Raw genomic sequence first — 24,234 nt, forward strand, 5'->3', positions numbered from 1 at the left:
AAGCCCGGATCATCGCTCAAATTTGTCGGCGCAAATGTATCAGCGCAAGCGTGATGGATTAATTTCATGACAATTTATTGTTGCGCGATGACGAAAAAAAATTGGGTGCAAATCAATAACAAAAAAAAATATGAAAGCAAATAAATATAAGGATAAGAGAAAAATGCTTGAATTGACGCTTAAAATGAATTTCGGTCTAAAAAAGCCACACTGCTTCGTAGGACGGGGTAGTTTAAAAGAATAAAGCGAAAGGAATATGGCGGGAGCGATCATACCAGCACTAATGCACCGGATCCCATCAGAACTCCGAAATTAAGCGTGGTTGGGCGAGAGTAGTACTATAATGGGTGACCCTCTGGGAAGTTCTCGTGTTGCACCCCTCTTTTTTTTGTTTCGAAATCCAAATTTCGTATTCGTTCTTTATCCTGTAGTAATTTAGCTCCGTCGGAACGATGCTTCATATTTTGCTTCTTGTCGACGCATGAAGGCGGATCTGAAGGCGCGAGACAAATCAGGAACGGTACGGCTCGATCAAAGCCCGGATCGTCGCTCAAATTTGTCGGCGCAAATGTATCACCGCAAGCGTGAAGGATTGATTTTATGATAATTTAGAGTTGCGGGATGATGGAAAAAAATTGGTTGCAAATCAATAACAAAAAAAAAATATGAAAGCAAATTAAATATAAGGATAAAGAAAAATCGAATTGACGCTTAAAATGAATTCCGGTCTAGAAAAGCCACACTGCTTCGCTGGACGGGGTAGTTTAAAAGAATAAAACGAAAGGAACGTTGTGGGAGCGATCATACCAGCACTAATGCACCGTATCCCATCAGAACTCCGAAGTTAAGCGTGCTTGGGCGTGAGCAGTATTAGGACGGGTGACCCCCTGGGAATTCCTCTTGTTGCACCGCACTCTTTTTTGTTTCGAAATTCAAATTTTCTATTCGTTCTTTATCATGTAGTAATTTAGGTCCTTCGAAACGATTGCTTTATATTTTGCTTCTTCTCGAAGCATGAAGGCGGATCTGAAGGCGCGAGAGAATTCAGGAACGGTACGGCTCGATCAAAGCCCGGATCATCGCTCAAATTTGTCGGCGCAAATGTATCAGCGCAAGCGTGATGGATTAATTTCATGACAATTTATTGTTGCGCGATGACGAAAAAAAATTGGGTGCAAATCAATAACAAAAAAAAATATGAAAGCAAATAAATATAAGGATAAGAGAAAAATGCTTGAATTGACGCTTAAAATGAATTTCGGTCTAAAAAAGCCACACTGCTTCGTAGGACGGGGTAGTTTAAAAGAATAAAGCGAAAGGAATATGGCGGGAGCGATCATACCAGCACTAATGCACCGGATCCATCAGAACTCCGAGTTAAGCGTGCTTGGGCGGGTAGTAGCTATAATGGGTGACCCCCTGGGAAGTTCTCGTGTTGCACCCCTCTCTTTTTTGTTTCGAAATCCAAATTTCCTATTCGTTCTTTATCCTGTAGTAATTTAGCTCCGTCGGAACGATTGCTTTATATTTTGCTTCTTGTCGAAGCGTGAAGGCGGGTCTGAAGGCGCGAGACAAATCAGGAACGGTACGGCTCGATCAAAGCCCGGATCGTCGCTCAATTTTGTCGGCGCAAATGTATCACGCAAGCGTGAAGGATTGATTTATATGTATAATTTTAGAGTTGCGGGATGCATGGAAAAAAAACAGGTGCAAATCAATAAACAAAAAAAAAATTATAAAAGTAAATAAATAAAGTGCTTTATAAGAGGAAAATGCTTCAATTGACGCTTAAAATTGAATTCCGGTCTAGAAGCCACACTGCTTCGCTGGGCGTGTAGTTGAAAAGAATAAAGCGAAAAGGAACCTTTGGTGCGATATTACCAGAACTAAATGCACCGTTATCCATCAGAACTCCGAATTAAGCGCGTGCTTGGCTGTGACAGTATTAGGACGGGTGGACCCCTGGGAATTCCTCTTGTTGCACCCCACTCTTTTTGTTTTCGAATTCAAATTTTCTATCGTTTCTTTATCCTGTAGTAATTTAGTCTTTAGAACGATTGCTTCTATATTTGCTTCTTCTCGACATGAAGGCGGATCTGAAGGGCGAGAGAATTCAGGAAAACGGTACGGAGCTCGATCAAGCCGCGATCATCGCTCAAATTGTGTCGGCAAATGTACAGCGCAAGCGTGATGGATTAATATCATGACAAATTTATTGTTGCGCCGATGACGGAAAAAACAGGTGTTGCAAATCAATAACAAAAAAAAAATATGAAAGCAATAATATAAGGATTATAGAAGAAATGCTTGAATTGACGCTAAATGAATTTGGTCTAAAAAAAGCCACACTGCTTCGCAGGACGGGTAGTTTAAAAGAATAAAGCGAAAGAATTATGGCGGAGCGTCATACAGCACTAATGCCACCGGATTCCATCAGGAACTCCGAAATTATAGCGTGGTTGGGTGAGAGTAGTACTAGGATTGGTGACCCCCTGGGAAGTCCTCGTGTTGCACCCCTCTCTTTTTTGTTTCGAAATCCAAATTTCCTATTCGTTCTTTATCCTATAGTAATTTAGCTCCGTCGGAACGATTGCTTCATATTTTGCTTCTTGTCGACGCATGAAGGCGGAACTGAAGGCGCGAGACAAATCAGGAACGGTACGGCTCGATCAAAACCCGGATCGTCGCTCAAATTTGTCGGCGCAAATGTATCACCGCAAGCGTGATGGATTGATTTCATGGCAATTTAGAGTTGCGCGATGAGGGAAAAAAATAGGGTGCAAATCAATAACAAAAAAAAATATAAAGTAAATAAATAAAAGGATAAGAGGAAAATGCTTCAATTGACGCTTAAAATGAATTCCGGTCTAGAAAAGCCACACTGCTTCGCAGGACGGGGTAGTTTAAAAGAATAAAGCGAAAGGAACATGGCGGGTGCGATCATACCAGCACTAATGCACCGGATCCCATCAGAACTCCGAAGTTAAGCGTGCTTGGGCGAGAGTAGTACTAGAATGGGTGACCCCCTGGGAAGTTCTCGTGTTGCACTCCTCTTTTTTTTGTTTCGAAATCCAAATTTCGTATTCGTTCTTTATCCTGTAGTAATTTAGCTCCGTCGGAACGATTGCTTCATATTTTGCTTCTTGTCGACGCATGAAGGCGGATCTGGAGGCGCGAGACAAATCAGGAACGGTACGGCTCGATCAAAACCCGGATCGTCGCTCAAATTTGTCGGCGCAAATGTATCAGCGCAAGCGAGATGGATTGATTTCATGGCAATTTAGAGTTGCGCGATGAGGGAAAAAAACAGGGTGCAAATCAATAACAAAAAAAAATATGAAAGCAAATAAAAAAAAGGGTAAGAGGAAAATACTTGAATTGACGCTTAAAAGGAATTCCGGTCTAGAAAAACCACACTGCTTCGCAGGACGGGATGGTTTAAAAGAATAAAGCGAAAGGAACATGGCGGGTGCGATCATACCAGCACTAATGGACCGGATCCCATCAGAACTCCGAAGTTAAGCATGCTTGGGCGAGAGTAGTACTAGGATGGGTGACCCCCTGGGAAGTCCTCGTGTTGCACCCCTCTCTTTTTTCTTTCGAAATCCAAATTTCCTATTCATTGTTTATCCTGTGGTAATTTAGCTCCGTTGAAACGATTGCTTTATATTTTGCTTCTTGTCGAAGGATGTAGGCGGATCTGAAGGCGCGAGACAAATCAGGAACGGTACGGCTCGATCAAAGACCGGATCGTCGCTCAAATTTGTCGGCGCAAATGTATCACCGCAAGCGTGAAGGATTGATTTCATGATAATTTAGAGTTGCGGGATGATGGAAAAAAACAGGGTGCAAATCAATAACAAAAAAAAATATAAAGTAAATAAATAAAAGGATAAGAGGAAAATGCTTCAATTAACGCTTAAAATGAATTCCGGTCTAGAAAAGCCACACTGCTTCGCAGGACGGGGTAGTTTAAAAGAATAAAGCGAAAGAAACATGGCGGGTGCGATCATTCCAGCCCTAATGCACCGGATCCCATCAGAACTCCGAAGTTAAGCGTGTTTGGGCGAGAGTAGTACTAGAATGGGTGACCCCCTGGGAAGTTCTCGTGTTGCACCCCTATTTTTTTTGTTTCGAAATCCAAATTTCCTATTCGTTCTTTATCCTGTAGTAATTTAGCTCCGTCGGAAAGATTGCTTTATATTTTGCTTCTTGTCGAAGCATGAAGGCGAGCCTGAAGGCGCGAGACAAATCAGGAACGGTACGGTTCGATCAAACCCCGGATCGTCGCCCAAAGTTGTCGGCGCAAATATATCACCGCAAGCGTGATGGATTGATTTCATGACAATTTAGACTTGCGCGATGAGGGAAAAAAACAGGGTGCAAATCAATAACAAAAAAAAATATGAAAGCAAATAAATAAAAGGATAAGAGAAAAATGCTTGAATTGACGCTTAAAATGAATTTCGGTCTAAAAAAGCCACACTGCTTCGCAGGACGGGGTAGTTTAAAAGAATAAAGCGAAAGGAATATGGCGGGAGCGATCATACCAGCACTAATGCACCGGATCCCATCAGAACTCTGAAATTAAGCGTGGTTGGGCGAGAGTAGTACTAGGATTGGTGACCCCCTGGGAAGTCCTCGTGTTGCACCCCTCTCTTTTTTGTTTCGAAATCCAAATTTCCTATTCGTTCTTTATCCTGTAGTAATTTAGCTCCGTCGGAACGATTGCTTAATATTTTGCTTCTTGTCGAAGCGTGAAGGAGGATCTGAAGGCGCGAGACAAATCAGGAACGGTACGGCTCGATCAAAGCCCGGATCGTCGCTCAAATTTGTCGGCGCAAATGTATCACCGCAAGCGTGAAGGATTGATTTTATGATAATTTAGAGTTGCGGGATGATGGAAAAAAACAGGGTGCAAATCAATAACAAAAAAAAATAATAAAGTAAATAAATAAAAGGATAAGAGGAAAATGCTTCAATTAACGCTTAAAATGAATTCCGGTCTAGAAAAGCCACACTGCTTCGCAGGACGGGGTAGTTTAAAAGAATAAAGCGAAAGGAACATGGCGGGTGCGATCATACCAGCACTAATGCACCGGATCCCATCAGAACTCCGAAGTTAAGCGTGCTTGGGCGTGAGCAGTATTAGGACGGGTGACCCCCTGGGAATTCCTCTTGTTGCACCCCACTCTTTTTTGTTTCGAAATTCAAATTTTCTATTCGTTCTTTATCCTGTAGTAATTTAGGTCCTTCGGAACGATTGCTTTATATTTTGCTTCTTCTCGAAGCATGAAGGCGGATCTGAAGGCGCGAGAGAATTCAGGAACGGTACGGCTCGATCAAAGCCCGGATCATCGCTCAAATTTGTCGGCGCAAATGTATCACCGCAAGCGTGAAGGATTGATTTTATGATAATTTAGAGTTGCGGGATGATGGAAAAAAACAGGGTGCAAATCAATAACAAAAAAAAATATAAAGTAAATAAATAAAAGTATAAGAGGAAAATGCTTCAATTGACGCTTAAAATGAATTCCGGTCTAGAAAAGCCACACTGCTTCGCTGGACGGGGTAGTTTAAAAGAATAAAGCGAAAGGAACGTTGTGGGAGCGATCATACCAGCACTAATGCACCGTATCCCATCAGAACTCCGAAGTTAAGCGTGCTTGGGCGTGAGCAGTATTAGGACGGGTGACCCCCTGGGAATTCCTCTTGTTGCACCCCACTCTTTTTTGTTTCGAAATTCAAATTTTCTATTCGTTCTTTATCCTGTAGTAATTTAGGTCTTTCGGAACGATTGCTTTATATTTTGCTTCTTCTCGAAGCATGAAGGCGGATCTGAAGGCGCGAGAGAATTCAGGAACGGTACGGCTCGATCAAAGCCCGGATCATCGCTCAAATTTGTCGGCGCAAATGTATCAGCGCAAGCGTGATGGATTAATTTCATGACAATTTATTGTTGCGCGATGACGGAAAAAAAAGGGTGCAAATCAATAACAAAAAAAAATATGAAAGCAAATAAATATAAGGATAAGAGAAAAATGCTTGAATTGACGCTTAAAATGAATTTCGGTCTAAAAAAGCCACACTGCTTCGCAGGACGGGGTAGTTTAAAAGAATAAAGCGAAAGGAATATGGCGGGAGCGATCATACCAGCACTAATGCACCGGATCCCATCAGAACTCCGAAATTAAGCGTGGTTGGGCGAGAGTAGTACTAGGATTGGTGACCCCCTGGGAAGTCCTCGTGTTGCACCCCTCTCTTTTTTGTTTCGAAATCCAAATTTCCTATTCGTTCTTTATCCTGTAGTAATTTAGCTCCGTCGGAACGATTGCTTAATATTTTGCTTCTTGTCGAAGCGTGAAGGAGGATCTGAAGGCGCGAGACAAATCAGGAACGGTACGGCTCGATCAAAGCCCGGATCGTCGCTCAAATTTGTCGGCGCAAATGTATCACCGCAAGCGTGAAGGATTGATTTTATGATAATTTAGAGTTGCGGGATGATGGAAAAAAACAGGGTACAAATCAATAACAAAAAAAAATATAAAGTAAATAAATAAAAGGATAAGAGGAAAATGCTTCAATTGACGCTTAAAATAAATTTCGGTCTAGAAAAGCCACACTGCTTCGCAGGACGGGGTAGTTAAAAAGAATAAAGCGAAAGGAACATGGCGGGTGCGATCATACCAGCACTAATGCACCGGATCCCATCAGAACTCCGAAGTTAAGCGTGCTTGGGCGAGAGTAGTACTATAATGGGTGACCCCCTGGGAAGTTCTCGTGTTGCACCACTCTTTTTTTTGTTTCGAAATCCAAATTTCGTATTCGTTCTTTATCCTGTAGTAATTTAGCTCCGTCGGAACGATTGCTTCATATTTTGCTTCTTGTCGACGCATGAAGGCGGATCTGAAGGCGCGAGACAAATCAGGAATGGTACGGCTCGATCAAAGCCCGGATCGTCGCTCAAATTTGTCGGCGCAAATGTATCAACCGCAAGCGTGAAGGATTGATTTTATGATAATTTAGAGTTGCGGGATGATGGAAAAAAACAGGGTGCAAATCAATAACAAAAAAAAATATAAAGTAAATAAATAAAAGTGTAAGAGGAAAATGCTTCAATTGACGCTTAAAATGAATTCCGGTCTAGAAAAGCCACACTGCTTCGCTGGACGGGGTAGTTTAAAAGAATAAAGCGAAAGGAACCTTGTGGGTGCGATCATACCAGCACTAATGCACCGTATCCCATCAGAACTCCGAAGTTAAGCGTGCTTGGGCGTGAGCAGTATTAGGACGGGTGACCCCCTGGGAATTCCTCTTGTTGCACCCCACTCTTTTTTGTTTCGAAATTCAAATTTTCTATTCGTTCTTTATCCTGTAGTAATTTAGGTCCTTCAGAACGATTGCTTTATATTTTGCTTCTTCTCGAAGCATGAAGGCGGATCTGAAGGCGCGAGAGAATTCAGGAACGGTACGGCTCGATCAAAGCCCGGATCATCGCTCAAATTTGTCGGCGCAAATGTATCAGCGCAAGCGTGATGGATTAATTTCATGACAATTTATTGTTGCGCGATGACGGAAAAAAACAGGGTGCAAATCAATAACAAAAAAAAATATGAAAGCAAATAAATATAAGGATATAGAAAAATGCTTGAATTGACGCTTAAAATGAATTTCGGTCTAAAAAAGCCACACTGCTTCGCAGGACGGGGTAGTTTAAAAGAATAAAGCGAAAGGAATATGGCGGGAGCGATCATACCAGCACTAATGCACCGGATCCCATCAGAACTCCGAAATTAAGCGTGGTTGGGTGAGAGTAGTACTAGGATTGGTGACCCCCTGGGAAGTCCTCGTGTTGCACCCCTCTCTTTTTTGTTTCGAAATCCAAATTTCCTATTCGTTCTTTATCCTGTAGTAATTTAGCTCCGTCGGAACGATTGCTTCATATTTTGCTTCTTGTCGACGCATGAAGGCGGAACTGAAGGCGCGAGACAAATCAGGAACGGTACGGCTCGATCAAAACCCGGATCGTCGCTCAAATTTGTCGGCGCAAATGTATCACCGCAAGCGTGATGGATTGATTTCATGGCAATTTAGAGTTGCGCGATGAGGGAAAAAAATAGGGTGCAAATCAATAACAAAAAAAAATATAAAGTAAATAAATAAAAGGATAAGAGGAAAATGCTTCAATTGACGCTTAAAATGAATTCCGGTCTAGAAAAGCCACACTGCTTCGCAGGACGGGGTAGTTTAAAAGAATAAAGCGAAAGGAACATGGCGGGTGCGATCATACCAGCACTAATGCACCGGATCCCATCAGAACTCCGAAGTTAAGCGTGCTTGGGCGAGAGTAGTACTAGAATGGGTGACCCCCTGGGAAGTTCTCGTGTTGCACCTCTCTTTTTTTTGTTTCGAAATCCAAATTTCGTATTCGTTCTTTATCCTGTAGTAATTTAGCTCCGTCGGAACGATTGCTTCATATTTTGCTTCTTGTCGACGCATGAAGGCGGATCTGAAGGCGCGAGACAAATCAGGAACGGTACGGCTCGATCAAAACCCGGATCGTCGCTCAAATTTGTCGGCGCAAATGTATCAGCCGCAAGCGTGATGGATTGATTTCATGGCAATTTAGAGTTGCGCGATGAGGGAAAAAAATAGGGTGCAAATCAATAACAAAAAAAAATATGAAAGCAAAAAAAAAAAAGGGGTAAGAGGAAAATACTTGAATTGACGCTTAAAGGAATTCCGTCTAGATAAAAACCACAACTGTCTTCGCAGGAACGGGAATGGTTTAAAAGAAATAAAGCGAAAGGAACATGGCGGTGCGATCAACCAGCACTATTGGGAACGAAAATCCATCAGAACTCGAAGTTAAGCCATGCTTGGGCGAGAGTAGTACTAGGATGGGTGACCCTGGGAATGTCCTCTTGTTGCACCCCTCTCTTTTTGTTTCGAAATTCAACAATTTTCTATTCGTTCTTTATCCCTGTAAGTATTTAGGTCTTCGGAAGCGATTGCTTTATATTTTTGGCTTCTTCTCGAAGCATGAAAGGCGGAATCTTGAAGGCCCGCGAGACATAATCAGGAACGGTAACGGCTAGATCCAAGCCGATCGTCGCTCAAATTTGTCGCGAGCAAAATGTATCAGCGCAAGATGTGAGGATTGATTTCATGATAATTTAGAGTTGCGGGATGATGGAAAAAAACAGGGGGGCAAATAATAACAAAAAAAAAATATAAAGTAAATAAATAAAAGTATAAGAGGAAAATGCTTCAATTGACGCTTAAAATGAATTCCGGTCTAGAAAAGCCACACTGCTTCGCTGGACGGGGTAGTTTAAAAGAATAAAGCGAAAGGAACATGGCGGGTGCGATCATACCAGCACTAATGCACCGGATCCCATCAGAACTCCGAAGTTAAGCGTGCTTGGGCGTGTGCAGTATTAGGACGGGTGACCCCCTGGGAATTCCTGTTGTTGCACCCCACTCTTTTTTGTTTCGAAATTCAAATTTTCTATTCGTTCTTTATCCTGTAGTAATTTAGGTCCTTCGGAACGATTGCTTTATATTTTGCTTCTTCTCGAAGCATGAAGGCGGATCTGAAGGCGCGAGAGAATTCAGGAACGGTACGGCTCGATCAAAGCCTGGATCATCGCTCAAATTTGTCGGCGCAAATGTATCACCGCAAGCGTGAAGGATTGATTTTATGATAATTTAGAGTTGCGGGATGATGGAAAAAAACAGGGTGCAAATCAATAACAAAAAAAAATATAAAGTAAATAAATAAAAGTATAAGAGGAAAATGCTTGAATTGACGCTTAAAATGAATTCCGGTCTAGAAAAGCCACACTGCTTCGCTGGACGGGGTAGTTTAAAAGAATAAAGTGAAAGGAACGTTGTGGGTGCGATCATACCAGCACTAATGCACCGTATCCCATCAGAACTCCGAAGTTAAGCGTGCTTGGGCGTGAGCAGTATTAGGACGGGTGACCCCCTGGGAATTCCTCTTGTTGCACCCCACTCTTTTTTGTTTCGAAATTCAAATTTTCTATTCGTTCTTTATCCTGTAGTAATTTAGGTCCTTCGAAACGATTGCTTAATATTTTGCTTCTTGTCGAAGCGTGAAGGAGGATCTGAAGGCGCGAGACAAATCAGGAACGGTACGGCTCGATCAAAGCCCGGATCGTCGCTCAAATTTGTCGGCGCAAATGTATCCCCACAAGCGTGAAGGATTGATTTTATGATAATTTAGAGTTTTGCCGGGAAAATGAATGGAAAAAACAGGGTGCAAATCAATAACAAAAATATAAAGTAAAGTATAAAAGTATAAGAAGAAAATGCTTCAATTGACGCTTAAAAATGAATTCCGGTCTAGAAAAGCCAGACTGGCTTCGCTGGACGGGGTAGTTTTAAAAGAAATAAAGTGAAAGGAAACGTTGTGGGTGGCGATCATACCAGCACTAATGCGCAGCCGTATCCCATCAGAACTCCGAGTTAAGCGTAGCTTGGGCGTGAGCAGTATTAGGACGGGTGACACCCTGGGAATTCCTCTTGTTGCACCCACTTTTTTTGTTTTCGAAATTCAAATTTTCTTATTCGTTTCTTTATCCTGTAGTAATTTAGGTCCTCGGAACGATTGTTAATATTTTTGCTTTCTTGTCGAAGGCGTGAAGGAGGATCTGAAGGCACCGCGAGACAAATCAGGAAACGGTACGGGCTCGATCAAAGCCCGGATCGTGCTCAAATTTGTCGCGCAAATGTATTCCCGCAAGCGTGAAGGATTGATTTTTATGATAATTTTTAGAGTTGCGGGATGATGGAAAAAAAACAGGGTGCAAATAATAACAAAAAAAAATATAAAGTAAATAAATAAAAGTAATAAGAGGAAAATGCTTCAATTGACGCTTAAAATGAATTCCGGTCTAGAAAAGCACACCTGCTTCGCTGGAAACGGGGTAGTTTAAAAGAATAAAGCGAAGGAACATGGCGGGTGCGATCATCCAGCACTAATGCACCGGATTCCCATCAGAACTCCGAAGTTAAGCGTGGCTGGGCGTGTGCAGTATTAGGACGGGTGACCCCTGGGCATTCTGTTGTTTGCACCCCACTCTTTTTTTGTTTCGAAATCCAAATTTCGTATTCGTTCTTCATCCTGTAGTAATTTAGCTCCGTCGGAACGATTGCTTCATATTTTGCTTCTTGTCGACGCATGAAGGCGGATCTGAAGGCGCGAGACAAATCAGGAACGGTACGGCTCGATCAAAGCCCGGATCGTCGCTCAAATTTGTCGGCGCAAATGTATCACCGCAAGCGTGAAGGATTGATTTTATGATAATTTAGAGTTGCGGGATGATGGAAAAAAATAGGGTGCAAATCAATAACAAAAAAAAATATAAAGTAAATAAATAAAAGTATAAGAGGAAAATGCTTCAATTGACGCTTAAAATGAATTCCGGTCTAGAAAAGCCACACTGCTTCGCTGGACGGGGTAGTTTAAAAGAATAAAGCGAAAGGAACATGGCGGGTGCGATCATACCAGCACTAATGCACCGGATCCCATCAGAACTCCGAAGTTAAGCGTGCTTGGGCGTGTGCAGTATTAGGACGGGTGACCCCCTGGGAATTCCTGTTGTTGCACCCCACTCTTTTTTGTTTCGAAATTCAAATTTTCTATTCGTTCTTTATCCTGTAGTAATTTAGGTCCTTCGGAACGATTGCTTTATATTTTGCTTCTTCTCGAAGCATGAAGGCGGATCTGAAGGCGCGAGAGAATTCAGGAACGGTACGGCTCGATCAAAGCCTGGATCATCGCTCAAATTTGTCGGCGCAAATGTATCACCGCAAGCGTGAAGGATTGATTTTATGATAATTTAGAGTTGCGGGATGATGGAAAAAAACAGGGTGCAAATCAATAACAAAAAAAAATATAAAGTAAATAAATAAAAGTATAAGAGGAAAATGCTTCAATTGACGCTTAAAATGAATTCCGGTCTAGAAAAGCCACACTGCTTCGCTGGACGGGATAGTTTAAAAGAATAAAGTGAAAGGAACGTTGTGGGTGCGATCATACCAGCACTAATGCACCGTATCCCATCAGAACTCCGAAGTTAAGCGTGCTTGGGCGTGAGCAGTATTAGGACGGGTGACCCCCTGGGAATTCCTCTTGTTGCACCCCACTCTTTTTTGTTTCGAAATTCAAATTTTCTATTCGTTCTTTATCCTGTAGTAATTTAGGTCCTTCGGAACGATTGCTTAATATTTTGCTTCTTGTCGAAGCGTGAAGGAGGATCTGAAGGCGCGAGACAAATCAGGAACGGTACGGCTCGATCAAAGCCCGGATCGTCGCTCAAATTTGTCAGCGCAAATGTATCCCCGCAAGCGTGAAGGATTGATTTTATGATAATTTAGAGTTGCGGGATGATGGAAAAAAACAGGGTGCAAATCAATAACAAAAAAAAATATAAAGTAAATAAATAAAAGTATAAGAGGAAAATGCTTCAATTGACGCTTAAAATGAATTCCGGTCTAGAAAAGCCACACTGCTTCGCTGGACGGGGTAGTTTAAAAGAATAAAGCGAAAGGAACGTTGTGGGAGCGATCATACCAGCACTAATGCACCGTATCCCATCAGAACTCCGAAGTTAAGCGTGCTTGGGCGTGAGCAGTATTAGGACGGGTGACCCCCTGGGAATTCCTCTTGTTGCACCGCACTCTATTTTGTTTCGAAATTCAAATTTTCTATTCGTTCTTTATCCTGTAGTAATTTAGGTCCTTCGAAACGATTGCTTTATATTTTGCTTCTTCTCGAAGCATGAAGGCGGATCTGAAGGCGCGAGAGAATTCAGGAACGGTACGGCTCGATCAAAGCCCGGATCATCGCTCAAATTTGTCGGCGCAAATGTATCAGCGCAAGCGTGATGGATTAATTTCATGACAATTTATTGTTGCGCGATGACGAAAAAAAATTGGGTGCAAATCAATAACAAAAAAAAATATGAAAGCAAATAAATATAAGGATAAGAGAAAAATGCTTGAATTGACGCTTAAAATGAATTTCGGTCTAAAAAAGCCACACTGCTTCGCAGGACGGGGTAGTTTAAAAGAATAAAGCGAAAGGAATATGGCGGGAGCGATCATACCAGCACTAATGCACCGGATCCCATCAGAACTCCGAAATTAAGCGTGGTTGGGCGAGAGTAGTACTATAATGGGTGACCCTCTGGGAAGTTCTCGTGTTGCACCCCTCTTTTTTTTGTTTCGAAATCCAAATTTCGTATTCGTTCTTTATCCTGTAGTAATTTAGCTCCGTCGGAACGATTGCTTCATATTTTGCTTCTTGTCGACGCATGAAGGCGGATCTGAAGGCGCGAGACAAATCAGGAACGGTACGGCTCGATCAAAGCCCGGATCGTCGCTCAAATTTGTCGGCGCAAATGTATCACCGCAAGCGTGAAGGATTGATTTTATGATAATTTAGAGTTGCGGGATGATGGAAAAAAACAGGGTGCAAATCAATAACAAAAAAAAAATAAAGTAAATAAATAAAAGGATAAGAGGAAAATGCTTCAATTGACGCTTAAAATGAATTCCGGTCTAGAAAAGCCACACTGCTTCGCAGGACGGGGTAGTTTAAAAGAATAAAGCGAAAGGAACATGGCGGGTGCGATCATACCAGCACTAATGCACCGGATCCCATCAGAACTCCGAAGTTAAGCGTGCTTGGGCGAGAGTAGTACTAGAATGGGTGACCCCCTGGGAAGTTCTCGTGTTGCACCCCTCTTTTTTTTGTTTCGAAATCCAAATTTCGTATTCGTTCTTTATCCTGTAGTAATTTAGCTCCGTCGGAACGATTGCTTCATATTTTGCTTCTTGTCGACGCATGAAGGCGGATCTGGAGGCGCGAGACAAATCAGGAACGGTACGGCTCGATCAAAACCCGGATCGTCGCTCAAATTTGTCGGCGCAAATGTATCAGCGCAAGCGTGATGGATTGATTTCATGGCAATTTAGAGTTGCGCGATGAGGGAAAAAAACAGGGTGCAAATCAATAACAAAAAAAAATATGAAAGCAAATAAAAAAAAGGGTAAGAGGAAAATACTTGAATTGACGCTTAAAAGGAATTCCGGTCTAGAAAAACCACACTGCTTCGCAGGACGGGATGGTTTAAAAGAATAAAGCGAAAGGAACATGGCGGGTGCGATCATACCAGCACTAATGGAACGAAAATCCCATCAGAACTCCGAAGTTAAGCATGCTTGGGCGAGAGTAGTACTAGGATGGGTGACCCCCTGGGAAGTCCTCGTCTTGCACCCCTCTCTTTTTTCTTTTGAAATCCAAATTTCCTATTCGTTGTTTATCCTGTGGTAATTTAGCTCCGTTGAAACGATTGCTTTATATTTTGCTTCTTGTCGAAGGATGTAGGCGGATCTGAAGGCGCGAGACAAATCAGGAACGGTACGGCTCGATCAAAGACCGTATCGTCGCTCTAATTTGTCGGCGCAAATGTATCACCGCAAGCGTGAAGGATTGATTTCATGATAATTTAGAGTTGCGGGATGATGGAAAAAAACAGGGTGCAAATCAATAACAAAATAAAATATAAAGTAAATAAATAAAAGGATAAGAGGAAAATGCTTCAATGAACGCTTAAAATGAATTCCGGTCTAGAAAAGCCACACTGCTTCGCAGGACGGAGTAGTTTAAAAGAATAAAGCGAAAGGAACATGGCGGGTGCGATCATTCCAGCCCTAATGCACCGGATCCCATCAGAACTCCGAAGTTAAGCGTGCTTGGGCGTGAGTAGTACTAGAATGGGTGACCACCTGGGAAGTTCTCGTGTTGCACCCCTATTTTTTTTGTTTCGAAATCCAAATTTCCTATTCGTTCTTTATCCTGTAGTAATTTAGCTCCGTCGGAAAGATTGATTTATATTTTGCTTCTTGTCGAAGCATGAAGGCGAGCCTGAAGGCGCGAGACAAATCAGGAACGGTACGGTTCGATCAAACCCCGGATCGTCGCCCAAAGTTATCGGCGCAAATATATCACCGCAAGCGTGATGGATTGATTTCATGACAATTTAGACTTGCGCGATGAGGGAAAAAAACAGGGTGCAAATCAATAACAAAAAAAAATATGAAAGCAAATAAATAAAAGGATAAGAGAAAAATGCTTGAATTGACGCTTACAATGAATTTCGGTCTAAAAAAGCCACACTGCTTCGCAGGACGGGGTAGTTTAAAAGAATAAAGCGAAAGGAATATGGCGGGAGCGATCATACCAGCACTAATGCACCGGATCCCATCAGAACTCCGAAATTAAGCGTGGTTGGGCGAGAGTAGTACTAGGATTGGTGACCCTCTGGGAAGTTCTCGTGTTGCACCCCTCTTTTTTTTGTTTCGAAATCCAAATTTCGTATTCGTTCTTTATCCTGTAGTAATTTAGCTCCGTCGGAACGATGCTTCATATTTTGCTTCTTGTCGACGCATGAAGGCGGATCTGAAGGCGCGAGACAAATCAGGAACGGTACGGCTCGATCAAAGCCCGGATCGTCGCTCAAATTTGTCGGCGCAAATGTATCACCGCAAGCGTGAAGGATTGATTTTATGATAATTTAGAGTTGCGGGATGATGGAAAAAAACAGGGTGCAAATCAATAACAAAAAAAAAATAAAGTAAATAAATAAAAGGATAAGAGGAAAATGCTTCAATTGACGCTTAAAATGAATTCCGGTCTAAAAAAGCCACACTGCTTCGCAGGACGGGGTAGTTTAAAAGAATAAAGCGAAAGGAACATGGCGGGTGCGATCATACCAGCACTAATGCACCGGATCCCATCAGAACTCCGAAGTTAAGCGTGCTTGGGCGAGAGTAGTACTAGAATGGGTGACCCCCTGGGAAGTTCTCGTGTTGCACACCTCTTTTTTTTGTTTCGAAATCCAAATTTCGTATTCGTTCTTCATCCTGTAGTAATTTAGCTCCGTCGGAACGATTGCTTCATATTTTGCTTCTTGTCGACGCATGAAGGCGGATCTGAAGGCGCGAGACAAATCAGGAACGGTACGGCTCGATCAAAGCCCGGATCGTCGCTCAAATTTGTCGGCGCAAATGTATCACCGCAAGCGTGAAGGATTGATTTTATGATAATTTAGAGTTGCGGGATGATGGAAAAAAATAGGGTGCAAATCAATAACAAAAAAAAATATAAAGTAAATAAATAAAAGTATAAGAGGAAAATGCTTCAATTGACGCTTAAAATGAATTCCGGTCTAGAAAAGCCACACTGCTTCGCTGGACGGGGTAGTTTAAAAGAATAAAGCGAAAGGAACGTTGTGGGTGCGATCATACCAGCACTAATGCACCGTATCCCATCAGAACTCCGAAGTTAAGCGTGCTTGGGCGTGAGCAGTATTAGGACGGGTGACCCCCTGGGAATTCCTCTTGTAGCACCCCACTCTTTTTTGTTTCGAAATTCAAATTTTCTATTCGTTCTTTATCCTGTAGTAATTTAGGTCCTTCGGAACGATTGCTTAATATTTTGCTTCTTGTCGAAGCGTGAAGGAGGATCCGAAGGCGCGAGACAAATCAGGAACGGTACGGCTCGATCAAAGCCCGGATCATCGCTCAAATTTGTCGGCGAAAATGTATCACCGCAAGCGTGAAGGATTGATTTCATGATAATTTAGAGTTGCGGGATGATGGAAAAAAACAGGGTGCAAATCAATAACAAAATAAAATATGAAGTAAATAAATAAAAGGATAAGAGGAAAAATGCTTCAATTAACGCTTAAAATGAATTCCGGTCTAGAAAAGCCACACTGCTTCGCAGGACGGGGTAGTTTAAAAGAATAAAGCGAAAGGAACATGGCGGGTGCGATCATTCCAGCCCTAATGCACCGGATCCCATCAGAACTCCGAAGTTAAGCGTGCTTGGGCGAGAGTAGTACTAGAATGGGTGACCACCTGGGAAGTTCTCGTGTTGCACCCCTATTTTTTTTGTTTCGAAATCCAAATTTCCTATTCGTTCTTTATCCTGTAGTAATTTAGCTCCGTCGGAAAGATTGATTTATATTTTGCTTCTTGTCGAAGCATGAAGGTGAGCCTGAAGGCGCGAGACAAATCAGGAACGGTACGGTTCAATCAAACCCCGGATCGTCGCCCAAAGTTGTCGGCGCAAATATATCACCGCAAGCGTGATGGATTGATTTCATGACAATTTAGACTTGCGCGATGAGGGAAAAAAACAGGGTGCAAATCAATAACAAAAAAAAATATGAAAGCAAATAAATAAAAGGATAAGAGAAAAATGTTTGAATTGACGCTTAAAATGAATTTCGGTCAAAAAAAGCCACACTGCTTCGCAGGACGGGGTAGTTTAAAAGAATAAAGCGAAAGGAATATGGCGGGAGCGATCATACCAGCACTAATGCACCGGATCCCATCAGAACTCTGAAATTAAGCGTGGTTGGGCGAGAGTAGTACTAGGATTGGTGACCCCCTGGGAAGTCCTCGTGTTGCACCCCTCTCTTTTTTGTTTCGAAATCCAAATTTCCTATTCGTTCTTTATCCTGTAGTAATTTAGCTCCGTCGGAACGATTGCTTAATATTTTGCTTCTTGTCGAAGCGTGAAGGAGGATCTGAAGGCGCGAGACAAATCAGGAACGGTACGGCTCGATCAAAGCCCGGATCGTCGCTCAAATTTGTCGGCGCAAATGTATCACCGCAAGCGTGAAGGATTGATTTTATGATAATTTAGAGTTGCGGGATGATGGAAAAAAACAGGGTGCAAATCAATAACAAAAAAAAATAATAAAGTAAATAAATAAAAGGATAAGAGGAAAATGCTTCAATTAACGCTTAAAATGAATTCCGGTCTAGAAAAGCCACACTGCTTCGCAGGACGGGGTAGTTTAAAAGAATAAAGCGAAAGGAACATGGCGGGTGCGATCATACCAGCACTAATGCACCGGATCCCATCAGAACTCCGAAGTTAAGCGTGCTTGGGCGAGAGTAGTACTAGAATGGGTGACCCCCTGGGAAGTTCTCGTGTTGCACCCCTCTTTTTTTTGTTTCGAAATCCAAATTTCGTATTCGTTCTTTATCCTGTAGTAATTTAGCTCCGTCGGAATGATTGCTTCATATTTTGCTTCTTGTCGAAGCATGAAGGCGGATCTGAAGGCGCGAGACAAATCAGGAACGGTACGGATCGATCAAAGCCCGGATCGTCGCTCAAATTTGTCGGCGCAAATGTATCAGCGCAAGCATGATGGATTGATTTCATGGCAATTTAGAGTTGCGCGATGAGGGAAAAAAATAGGGTGCAAATCAATAGCAAAAAAAAATATGAAAGCAAATAAAAAAAAGGGTAAGAGGAAAATACTTGAATTGACGCTTAAAAGGAATGCCGGTTTAGAAAAGCCACACTGCTTCGCAGGACGGGATGGTTTAAAAGAATAAAGCGAAAGGAACATGGCGGGTGCGATCATACCAGCACTAATGCACCGGATCCCATCAGAACTCCGAAGTTAAGCATGCTTGGGCGAGAGTAGTACTAGGATGGGTGACCCCCTGGGAAGTCCTCGTGTTGCACCCCTCTCTTTTTTCTTTCGAAATCCAAATTTCCTATTCGTTGTTTATCCTGTAGTAATTTAGCTTCGTTGAAACGATTGCTTTATATTTTGCTTCTTGTCGAAGGATGTAGGCGGATCTGAAGGCGCGAGACAAATCAGGAACGGTACGGCTCGATCAAAGACCGGATCGTCGCTCAAATTTGTCGGCGCAAATGTATCACCGCAAGCGTGAAGGATTGATTTCATGATAATTTAGAGTTGCGGGATGATGGAAAAAAACAGGGTGCAAATCAATAACAAAATAAAATATAAAGTAAATAAATAAAAGGATAAGAGGAAAATGCTTCAATGAACGCTTAAAATGAATTCCGGTCTAGAAAAGCCACACTGCTTCGCAGGACGGAGTAGTTTAAAAGAATAAAGCGAAAGGAACATGGCGGGTGCGATCATTCCAGCCCTAATGCACCGGATCCCATCAGAACTCCGAAGTTAAGCGTGCTTGGGCGTGAGTAGTACTAGAATGGGTGACCACCTGGGAAGTTCTCGTGTTGCACCCCTATTTTTTTTGTTTCGAAATCCAAATTTCCTATTCGTTCTTTATCCTGTAGTAATTTAGCTCCGTCGGAAAGATTGATTTATATTTTGCTTCTTGTCGAAGCATGAAGGCGAGCCTGAAGGCGTGAGACAAATCAGGAACGGTACGGCTCGATCAAAGCCCGGATCGTCGCTCAAATTTGTCGGCGCAAATGTATCACCGCAAGCGTGATGGATTGATTTCATGGCAATTTAGAGTTGCGCGATGAGGGAAAAAAACAGGGTGCAAATCAATAGCAAAAAAAAATATGAAAGCAAATAAAAAAAAGGATAAGAGAAAAATGCTTGAATTGACGCTTAAAAGGAATGCCGGTTTAGAAAAACCACACTGCTTCGCAGGACGGGATGGTTTAAAAGAATAAAGCGAAAGGAACATGGCGGGTGCGATCATTCCAGCCCTAATGCACCGGATCCCATCAGAACTCCGAAAATTAAGCGTGGTTGGGCGAGAGTAGTACTAGGATTGGTGACCCCCTGGGAAGTCCTCGTGTTGCACCCCTCTCTTTTTTGTTTCGAAATCCAAATTTCCTGTTCGTTCTTTATCCTGTAGTAATTTAGCTCCGTCGGAACGATTGCTTAATATTTTGCTTCTTGTCGAAGCGTGAAGGAGGATCTGAAGGCGCGAGACAAATCAGGAACGGTACGCCTCGATCAAAGCCCGGATCGTCGCTCAAATTTGTCGGCGGAAATGTATCACCGCAAGCGTGAAGGATTGATTTTATGATAATTTCGAGTTGCGGGATGATGGAAAAAAACAGGGTGCAAATCAATAACAAAAAAAAATATGAAGTAAATAAATAAAAGGATAAGAGGAAAATGCTTCAATTGACGCTTAAAATGAATTCCGGTCTAGAAAAGCCACACTGCTTCGCTGGACGGGGTAGTTTAAAAGAATAAAGCGAAAGGAACGTTGTGGGTGCGATCATACCAGCACTAATGCACCGTATCCCATCAGAACTCCGAAGTTAAGCGTGCTTGGGCGTGAGCAGTATTAGGACGGGTGACCCCCTGGGAATTCCTCTTGTAGCACCCCACTCTTTTTTGTTTCGAAATTCAAATTTTCTATTCGTTCTTTATCGTGTAGTAATTTAGGTCCTTCGGAACGATTGCTTTATATTTTGCTTCTTCTCGAAGCATGAAGGCGGATCTGAAGGCGCGAGAGAATTCAGGAACGGTACGGCTCGATCAAAGCTCGGATCATCGCTCAAATTTATCTGCGCAAATGTATCACCGCAAGCGTGAAGGATTGATTTAATGATAATTTAGAGTTGCGGGATGATGGAAAAAAACAGGGTGCAAATCAATAACAAAAAAAATATAAAGTAAAAAATAAAAGTATAAGAGGAAAATGCTTCAATTGACGCTTAAAATGAATTCCGGTCAAGAAAAGCCACACTGCTTCGCTGGACGGGGTAGTTTAAAAGAATAAAGCGAAAGGAACGTTGTGGGTGCGATCATACCAGCACTAATGCACCGTATCCCATCAGAACTCCGAAGTTAAGCGTGCTTGGGCGTGAGCAGTATTAGGACGGGTGACCCCCTGGGAATTCCTCTTGTTGCACCCCACTCTTTTTTGTTTCGAAATTCAAATTTTCTATTCGTTCTTTATCCTGTAGTAATTTAGGTCCTTCGGAACGATTGCTTTATATTTTGCTTCTTCTCGAAGCATGAAGGCGGATCTGAAGGCGCGAGAGAATTCAGGAACGGTACGGCTCGATCAAAGCCCGGATCATCGCCCAAATTTGTCGGCGCAAATGTATCAGCGCAAGCGTGAAGGATTGATTTCATGATAATTTAGAGTTGCGCGACGAGGGAAAAAAACAGGGTGCAAATCAATAACAAAAAAAAATATGAAAGCAAATAAAAAAAAGGGTAAGAGGAAAATACTTGAATTGACGCTTAAAAGGAATTCCGGTCTAGAAAAACCACACTGCTTCGCAGGACGGGATGGTTTAAAAGAGTAAAGCGAAAGGAACATGGCGGGTGCGATCATACCAGCACTAATGGACCGGATCCCATCAGAACTCCGAAGTTAAGCATGCTTGGGCGAGAGTAGTACTAGGATGGGTGACCACCTGGGAAGTTCTCGTGTTGCACCCCTATTTTTTTTGTTTCGAAATCCAAATTTCCTATTCGTTCTTTATCCTGTAGTAATTTAGCTCTGTCGGAAAGATTGATTTATATTTTGCTTCTTGTCGAAGCATGAAGGCGAGCCTGAAGGCGCGAGACAAATCAGGAACGGTACGGTTCGATCAAACCCCGGATCGTCGCCCAAAGTTGTCGGCGCAAATATATCACCGCAAGCGTGATGGATTGATTTCATGACAATTTAGACTTGCGCGATGATGGAAAAAAACAGGGTGCAAATCAATAACAAAAAAAAATATGAAAGCAAATAAATAAAAGGATAAGAGAAAAATGCTTGAATTGACGCTTAAAATGAATTTCGGTCTAAAAAAGCCACACTGCTTCGCAGGACGGGGTAGTTTAAAAGAATAAAGCGAAAGGAATATGGCGGGAGCGATCATACCAGCACTAATGCACCGGATCCCATCAGAACTCTGAAATTAAGCGTGGTTGGGCGAGAGTAGTACTAGGATTGGTGACCCCCTGGGAAGTCCTCGTGTTGCACCCCTCTCTTTTTTGTTTCGAAATCCAAATTTCCTATTCGTTCTTTATCCTGTAGTAATTTAGCTCCGTCGGAACGATTGCTTAATATTTTGCTTCTTGTCGAAGCGTGAAGGAGGATCTGAAGGCGCGAGACAAATCAGGAACGGTAACGGCTCGATCAAAGCCCGGATCGTCGCTCAAATTTTCCGGCGGCAAATGTATCAGCCCGCAAGCGTGAAGGATTGATTTTAAGATAATTTAGAGTTGCGGGATGATGGAAAAAAACAGGGTGCAAATCAATAACAAAAAAAAAATAAAGTAAATAAATAAAAGGATAAGAGGAAAATGCTTCAATTTTCGCTTAAAATGAATTCCGGTCTAGAAAAGCCACACTGCTTCGCAGGACGGGGTAGTTTAAAAGAATAAACGAAAGGAACATGGCGGGTGCGATCATACCAGCACTAATGCACCGGATCCCATCAGAACTCCGAAGTTAAGCGTGCTTGGGCGAGAGTAGTACTAGAATGGGTGACCCCCTGGGAAGTTCTCGTGTTGCATCCCTCTTTTTTTTGTTTCGAAATCCAAATTTCGTATTCGTTCTTTATCCTGTAGTAATTTAGCTCCGTCGGAATGATTGCTTCATATTTTGCTTCTTGTCGAAGCATGAAGGCGGATCTGAAGGCGCGAGACAAATCAGGAATGGTACGGCTCGATCAAAGACCGGATCGTCGCTCAAATTTGTCGGCGCAAATGTATCACCGCAAGCGTGAAGGATTGATTTCATGATAATTTAGAGTTGCGGGATGATGGAAAAAAACAGGGTGCAAATCAATAACAAAAAAAAATATAAAGTAAATAAATAAAAGGATAAGAGGAAAATGCTTCAATTAACGCTTAAAATGAATTCCGGTCTAGAAAAGACGCACTGCTTCGCAGGACGGGGTAGTTTAAAAGAATAAAGCGAAAGGAACATGGCGGGTGCGATCATTCCAGCCCTAATGCACCGGATCCCATCAGAACTCCGAAGTTAAGCGTGCTTGGGCGAGAGTAGTACTAGAATGGGTGACCACCTGGGAAGTTCTCGTGTTGCACCCCTATTTTTTTTGTTTCGAAATCCAAATTTCCTATTCGTTCTTTATCCTGTAGTAATTTAGCTCCGTCGGAAAGATTGCTTTATATTTTGCTTCTTGTCGAAGCATGAAGGCGAGCCTGAAGGCGCGAGACAAATCAGGAACGGTACGGTTCGATCAAACCCCGGATCGTCGCCCAAAGTTGTCGGCGCAAATATAGCACCGCAAACGTAATGGATTGATTTCATGACAATTTAGACTTGCGCGATGAGGGAAAAAAACAGGGTGCAAATCAATAACAAAAAAAAATATGAAAGCAAATAAATAAAAGGATATGAGGAAAATGCTTGAATTGACGCTTAAAATGAATTTCGGTCTAGAAAAGCCACACTGCTTCGCAGGACGGGGTAGTTTAAAAGAATAACGCGAAAGGAATATGGCGGGAGCGATCATACCAGCACTAATGCACCGGATCCCATCAGAACTCCGAAATTAAGCGTGTTTGGGCGAGCGTAGTACTAGGATTGGTGACCCCCTGGGAAGTCCTCGTGTTGCACCCCTCTCTTTTTTGTTTCGAAATCCAAATTTCCTATTCGTTCTTTATCCTGTGGTAATTTAGCTCCGTCGGAACGATTGCTTAATATTTTGCTTCTTGTCGAAGCGTGAAGGAGGATCTGAAGGCGCGAGACAAATCAGGAACGGTACGGCTCGATCAAAACCCGGATCGTCGCTCAAATTTGTCGGCGCAAATGTATCACCGCAAGCGTGAAGGATTGATTTCATGATAATTTGGAGTTGCGGGATGATGGAAAAAAACAGGGTGCAAATCAATAACAAAAAAAAAAATAAAGTAAATAAATAAAAGGATAAAAGGAAAATGCTTCAATTGACGCTTAAAATGAATTCCGGTCTAGAAAAGCCACACTGCTTCGCAGGACGAGGTAGTTTAAAAGAATAAAGCGAAAGAAACATGGCGGGTGCGATCATACCAGCACTAATGCACCGTATCCCATCAGAACTCCGAAGTTAAGCGTGCTTGGGCGTGAGCAGTATTAGGACGGGTGACCCCCTGGGAATTCCTCTTGTTGCACCCCACTCTTTTTTGTTTCGAAATTCAAATTTTCTATTCGTTCTTTATCCTGTAGTAATTTAGGTCCTTCGGAACGATTGCTTAATATTTTGCTTCTTGTCGAAGCGTGAAGGAGGATCCGAAGGCGCAAGACAAATCAGGAACGGTACGGCTCGATCAAAGCCCGGATCATCGCTCAAATTTGTCGGCGCAAATGTATCACCGCAAGCGTGAAGGATTGATTTTATGATAATTTAGAGTTGCGGGATGATGGAAAAAAACAGGGTGCAAATCAATAACAAAAAAAAATATAAAGTAAATAAATAAA

At 42.4% G+C, this 24,234-nt stretch overlaps 39 non-coding genes and 1 pseudogene across 39 annotated transcripts; all 40 read left to right on the top strand.

Annotated features, from left to right (window-relative positions):
- Positions 1 to 261: 261 nt before the first annotated feature.
- On the top strand, positions 262 to 380 carry LOC113757523. Its single transcript, XR_003466359.1, has one exon. It is a non-coding gene; the product is annotated as a 5S ribosomal RNA (ribosomal RNA).
- Positions 381 to 793: 413 nt separating this feature from the next.
- On the top strand, positions 794 to 912 carry LOC113757542. Its single transcript, XR_003466378.1, has one exon. It is a non-coding gene; the product is annotated as a 5S ribosomal RNA (ribosomal RNA).
- Positions 913 to 1,328: 416 nt separating this feature from the next.
- Positions 1,329 to 1,444, top strand: LOC113757546 (annotated as a pseudogene).
- A 1,488-nt stretch (positions 1,445 to 2,932) lies between these two features.
- Positions 2,933 to 3,051, top strand: LOC113757530. Its single transcript, XR_003466366.1, has one exon. It is a non-coding gene; the product is annotated as a 5S ribosomal RNA (ribosomal RNA).
- A 416-nt stretch (positions 3,052 to 3,467) lies between these two features.
- On the top strand, positions 3,468 to 3,586 carry LOC113757517. Its single transcript, XR_003466353.1, has one exon. It is a non-coding gene; the product is annotated as a 5S ribosomal RNA (ribosomal RNA).
- A 415-nt stretch (positions 3,587 to 4,001) lies between these two features.
- LOC113757518 lies at positions 4,002 to 4,120 on the top strand. The gene has a single exon (XR_003466354.1). It is a non-coding gene; the product is annotated as a 5S ribosomal RNA (ribosomal RNA).
- A 416-nt stretch (positions 4,121 to 4,536) lies between these two features.
- Positions 4,537 to 4,655, top strand: LOC113757534. Its single transcript, XR_003466370.1, has one exon. It is a non-coding gene; the product is annotated as a 5S ribosomal RNA (ribosomal RNA).
- A 416-nt stretch (positions 4,656 to 5,071) lies between these two features.
- Positions 5,072 to 5,190, top strand: LOC113757520. The gene has a single exon (XR_003466356.1). It is a non-coding gene; the product is annotated as a 5S ribosomal RNA (ribosomal RNA).
- Positions 5,191 to 5,605: 415 nt separating this feature from the next.
- Positions 5,606 to 5,724, top strand: LOC113757538. The gene has a single exon (XR_003466374.1). It is a non-coding gene; the product is annotated as a 5S ribosomal RNA (ribosomal RNA).
- A 415-nt stretch (positions 5,725 to 6,139) lies between these two features.
- On the top strand, positions 6,140 to 6,258 carry LOC113757526. The gene has a single exon (XR_003466362.1). It is a non-coding gene; the product is annotated as a 5S ribosomal RNA (ribosomal RNA).
- A 415-nt stretch (positions 6,259 to 6,673) lies between these two features.
- LOC113757510 lies at positions 6,674 to 6,792 on the top strand. The gene has a single exon (XR_003466347.1). It is a non-coding gene; the product is annotated as a 5S ribosomal RNA (ribosomal RNA).
- Positions 6,793 to 7,208: 416 nt separating this feature from the next.
- Positions 7,209 to 7,327, top strand: LOC113757528. Its single transcript, XR_003466364.1, has one exon. It is a non-coding gene; the product is annotated as a 5S ribosomal RNA (ribosomal RNA).
- Positions 7,328 to 7,742: 415 nt separating this feature from the next.
- Positions 7,743 to 7,861, top strand: LOC113757537. The gene has a single exon (XR_003466373.1). It is a non-coding gene; the product is annotated as a 5S ribosomal RNA (ribosomal RNA).
- Positions 7,862 to 8,276: 415 nt separating this feature from the next.
- Positions 8,277 to 8,395, top strand: LOC113757547. Its single transcript, XR_003466382.1, has one exon. It is a non-coding gene; the product is annotated as a 5S ribosomal RNA (ribosomal RNA).
- Positions 8,396 to 9,363: 968 nt separating this feature from the next.
- Positions 9,364 to 9,482, top strand: LOC113757521. The gene has a single exon (XR_003466357.1). It is a non-coding gene; the product is annotated as a 5S ribosomal RNA (ribosomal RNA).
- A 415-nt stretch (positions 9,483 to 9,897) lies between these two features.
- Positions 9,898 to 10,016, top strand: LOC113757529. The gene has a single exon (XR_003466365.1). It is a non-coding gene; the product is annotated as a 5S ribosomal RNA (ribosomal RNA).
- Positions 10,017 to 11,519: 1,503 nt separating this feature from the next.
- Positions 11,520 to 11,638, top strand: LOC113757522. The gene has a single exon (XR_003466358.1). It is a non-coding gene; the product is annotated as a 5S ribosomal RNA (ribosomal RNA).
- Positions 11,639 to 12,053: 415 nt separating this feature from the next.
- On the top strand, positions 12,054 to 12,172 carry LOC113757531. Its single transcript, XR_003466367.1, has one exon. It is a non-coding gene; the product is annotated as a 5S ribosomal RNA (ribosomal RNA).
- Positions 12,173 to 12,587: 415 nt separating this feature from the next.
- On the top strand, positions 12,588 to 12,706 carry LOC113757543. Its single transcript, XR_003466379.1, has one exon. It is a non-coding gene; the product is annotated as a 5S ribosomal RNA (ribosomal RNA).
- A 416-nt stretch (positions 12,707 to 13,122) lies between these two features.
- LOC113757524 lies at positions 13,123 to 13,241 on the top strand. Its single transcript, XR_003466360.1, has one exon. It is a non-coding gene; the product is annotated as a 5S ribosomal RNA (ribosomal RNA).
- A 414-nt stretch (positions 13,242 to 13,655) lies between these two features.
- LOC113757507 lies at positions 13,656 to 13,774 on the top strand. The gene has a single exon (XR_003466344.1). It is a non-coding gene; the product is annotated as a 5S ribosomal RNA (ribosomal RNA).
- A 416-nt stretch (positions 13,775 to 14,190) lies between these two features.
- LOC113757545 lies at positions 14,191 to 14,311 on the top strand. Its single transcript, XR_003466381.1, has one exon. It is a non-coding gene; the product is annotated as a 5S ribosomal RNA (ribosomal RNA).
- Positions 14,312 to 14,726: 415 nt separating this feature from the next.
- LOC113757515 lies at positions 14,727 to 14,845 on the top strand. Its single transcript, XR_003466351.1, has one exon. It is a non-coding gene; the product is annotated as a 5S ribosomal RNA (ribosomal RNA).
- Positions 14,846 to 15,261: 416 nt separating this feature from the next.
- Positions 15,262 to 15,380, top strand: LOC113757527. Its single transcript, XR_003466363.1, has one exon. It is a non-coding gene; the product is annotated as a 5S ribosomal RNA (ribosomal RNA).
- Positions 15,381 to 15,793: 413 nt separating this feature from the next.
- On the top strand, positions 15,794 to 15,912 carry LOC113757509. Its single transcript, XR_003466346.1, has one exon. It is a non-coding gene; the product is annotated as a 5S ribosomal RNA (ribosomal RNA).
- Positions 15,913 to 16,327: 415 nt separating this feature from the next.
- LOC113757539 lies at positions 16,328 to 16,446 on the top strand. Its single transcript, XR_003466375.1, has one exon. It is a non-coding gene; the product is annotated as a 5S ribosomal RNA (ribosomal RNA).
- Positions 16,447 to 16,862: 416 nt separating this feature from the next.
- On the top strand, positions 16,863 to 16,981 carry LOC113757511. The gene has a single exon (XR_003466348.1). It is a non-coding gene; the product is annotated as a 5S ribosomal RNA (ribosomal RNA).
- A 416-nt stretch (positions 16,982 to 17,397) lies between these two features.
- On the top strand, positions 17,398 to 17,516 carry LOC113757535. The gene has a single exon (XR_003466371.1). It is a non-coding gene; the product is annotated as a 5S ribosomal RNA (ribosomal RNA).
- A 416-nt stretch (positions 17,517 to 17,932) lies between these two features.
- Positions 17,933 to 18,051, top strand: LOC113757519. Its single transcript, XR_003466355.1, has one exon. It is a non-coding gene; the product is annotated as a 5S ribosomal RNA (ribosomal RNA).
- A 416-nt stretch (positions 18,052 to 18,467) lies between these two features.
- On the top strand, positions 18,468 to 18,586 carry LOC113757508. The gene has a single exon (XR_003466345.1). It is a non-coding gene; the product is annotated as a 5S ribosomal RNA (ribosomal RNA).
- Positions 18,587 to 19,001: 415 nt separating this feature from the next.
- LOC113757516 lies at positions 19,002 to 19,120 on the top strand. Its single transcript, XR_003466352.1, has one exon. It is a non-coding gene; the product is annotated as a 5S ribosomal RNA (ribosomal RNA).
- A 416-nt stretch (positions 19,121 to 19,536) lies between these two features.
- Positions 19,537 to 19,656, top strand: LOC113757544. The gene has a single exon (XR_003466380.1). It is a non-coding gene; the product is annotated as a 5S ribosomal RNA (ribosomal RNA).
- Positions 19,657 to 20,071: 415 nt separating this feature from the next.
- On the top strand, positions 20,072 to 20,190 carry LOC113757540. The gene has a single exon (XR_003466376.1). It is a non-coding gene; the product is annotated as a 5S ribosomal RNA (ribosomal RNA).
- A 413-nt stretch (positions 20,191 to 20,603) lies between these two features.
- On the top strand, positions 20,604 to 20,722 carry LOC113757532. The gene has a single exon (XR_003466368.1). It is a non-coding gene; the product is annotated as a 5S ribosomal RNA (ribosomal RNA).
- A 416-nt stretch (positions 20,723 to 21,138) lies between these two features.
- On the top strand, positions 21,139 to 21,257 carry LOC113757514. The gene has a single exon (XR_003466350.1). It is a non-coding gene; the product is annotated as a 5S ribosomal RNA (ribosomal RNA).
- Positions 21,258 to 21,673: 416 nt separating this feature from the next.
- On the top strand, positions 21,674 to 21,792 carry LOC113757536. The gene has a single exon (XR_003466372.1). It is a non-coding gene; the product is annotated as a 5S ribosomal RNA (ribosomal RNA).
- Positions 21,793 to 22,209: 417 nt separating this feature from the next.
- LOC113757541 lies at positions 22,210 to 22,328 on the top strand. The gene has a single exon (XR_003466377.1). It is a non-coding gene; the product is annotated as a 5S ribosomal RNA (ribosomal RNA).
- A 415-nt stretch (positions 22,329 to 22,743) lies between these two features.
- LOC113757512 lies at positions 22,744 to 22,862 on the top strand. Its single transcript, XR_003466349.1, has one exon. It is a non-coding gene; the product is annotated as a 5S ribosomal RNA (ribosomal RNA).
- A 416-nt stretch (positions 22,863 to 23,278) lies between these two features.
- LOC113757525 lies at positions 23,279 to 23,397 on the top strand. Its single transcript, XR_003466361.1, has one exon. It is a non-coding gene; the product is annotated as a 5S ribosomal RNA (ribosomal RNA).
- A 415-nt stretch (positions 23,398 to 23,812) lies between these two features.
- Positions 23,813 to 23,931, top strand: LOC113757533. The gene has a single exon (XR_003466369.1). It is a non-coding gene; the product is annotated as a 5S ribosomal RNA (ribosomal RNA).
- Positions 23,932 to 24,234: the final 303 nt, after the last annotated feature.

This window comes from Coffea eugenioides, unplaced genomic scaffold, assembly GCF_003713205.1.
Source record: "Coffea eugenioides isolate CCC68of unplaced genomic scaffold, Ceug_1.0 ScVebR1_3125;HRSCAF=4278, whole genome shotgun sequence".
NCBI classification, from domain to species: Eukaryota; Viridiplantae; Streptophyta; class Magnoliopsida; order Gentianales; family Rubiaceae; genus Coffea; species Coffea eugenioides.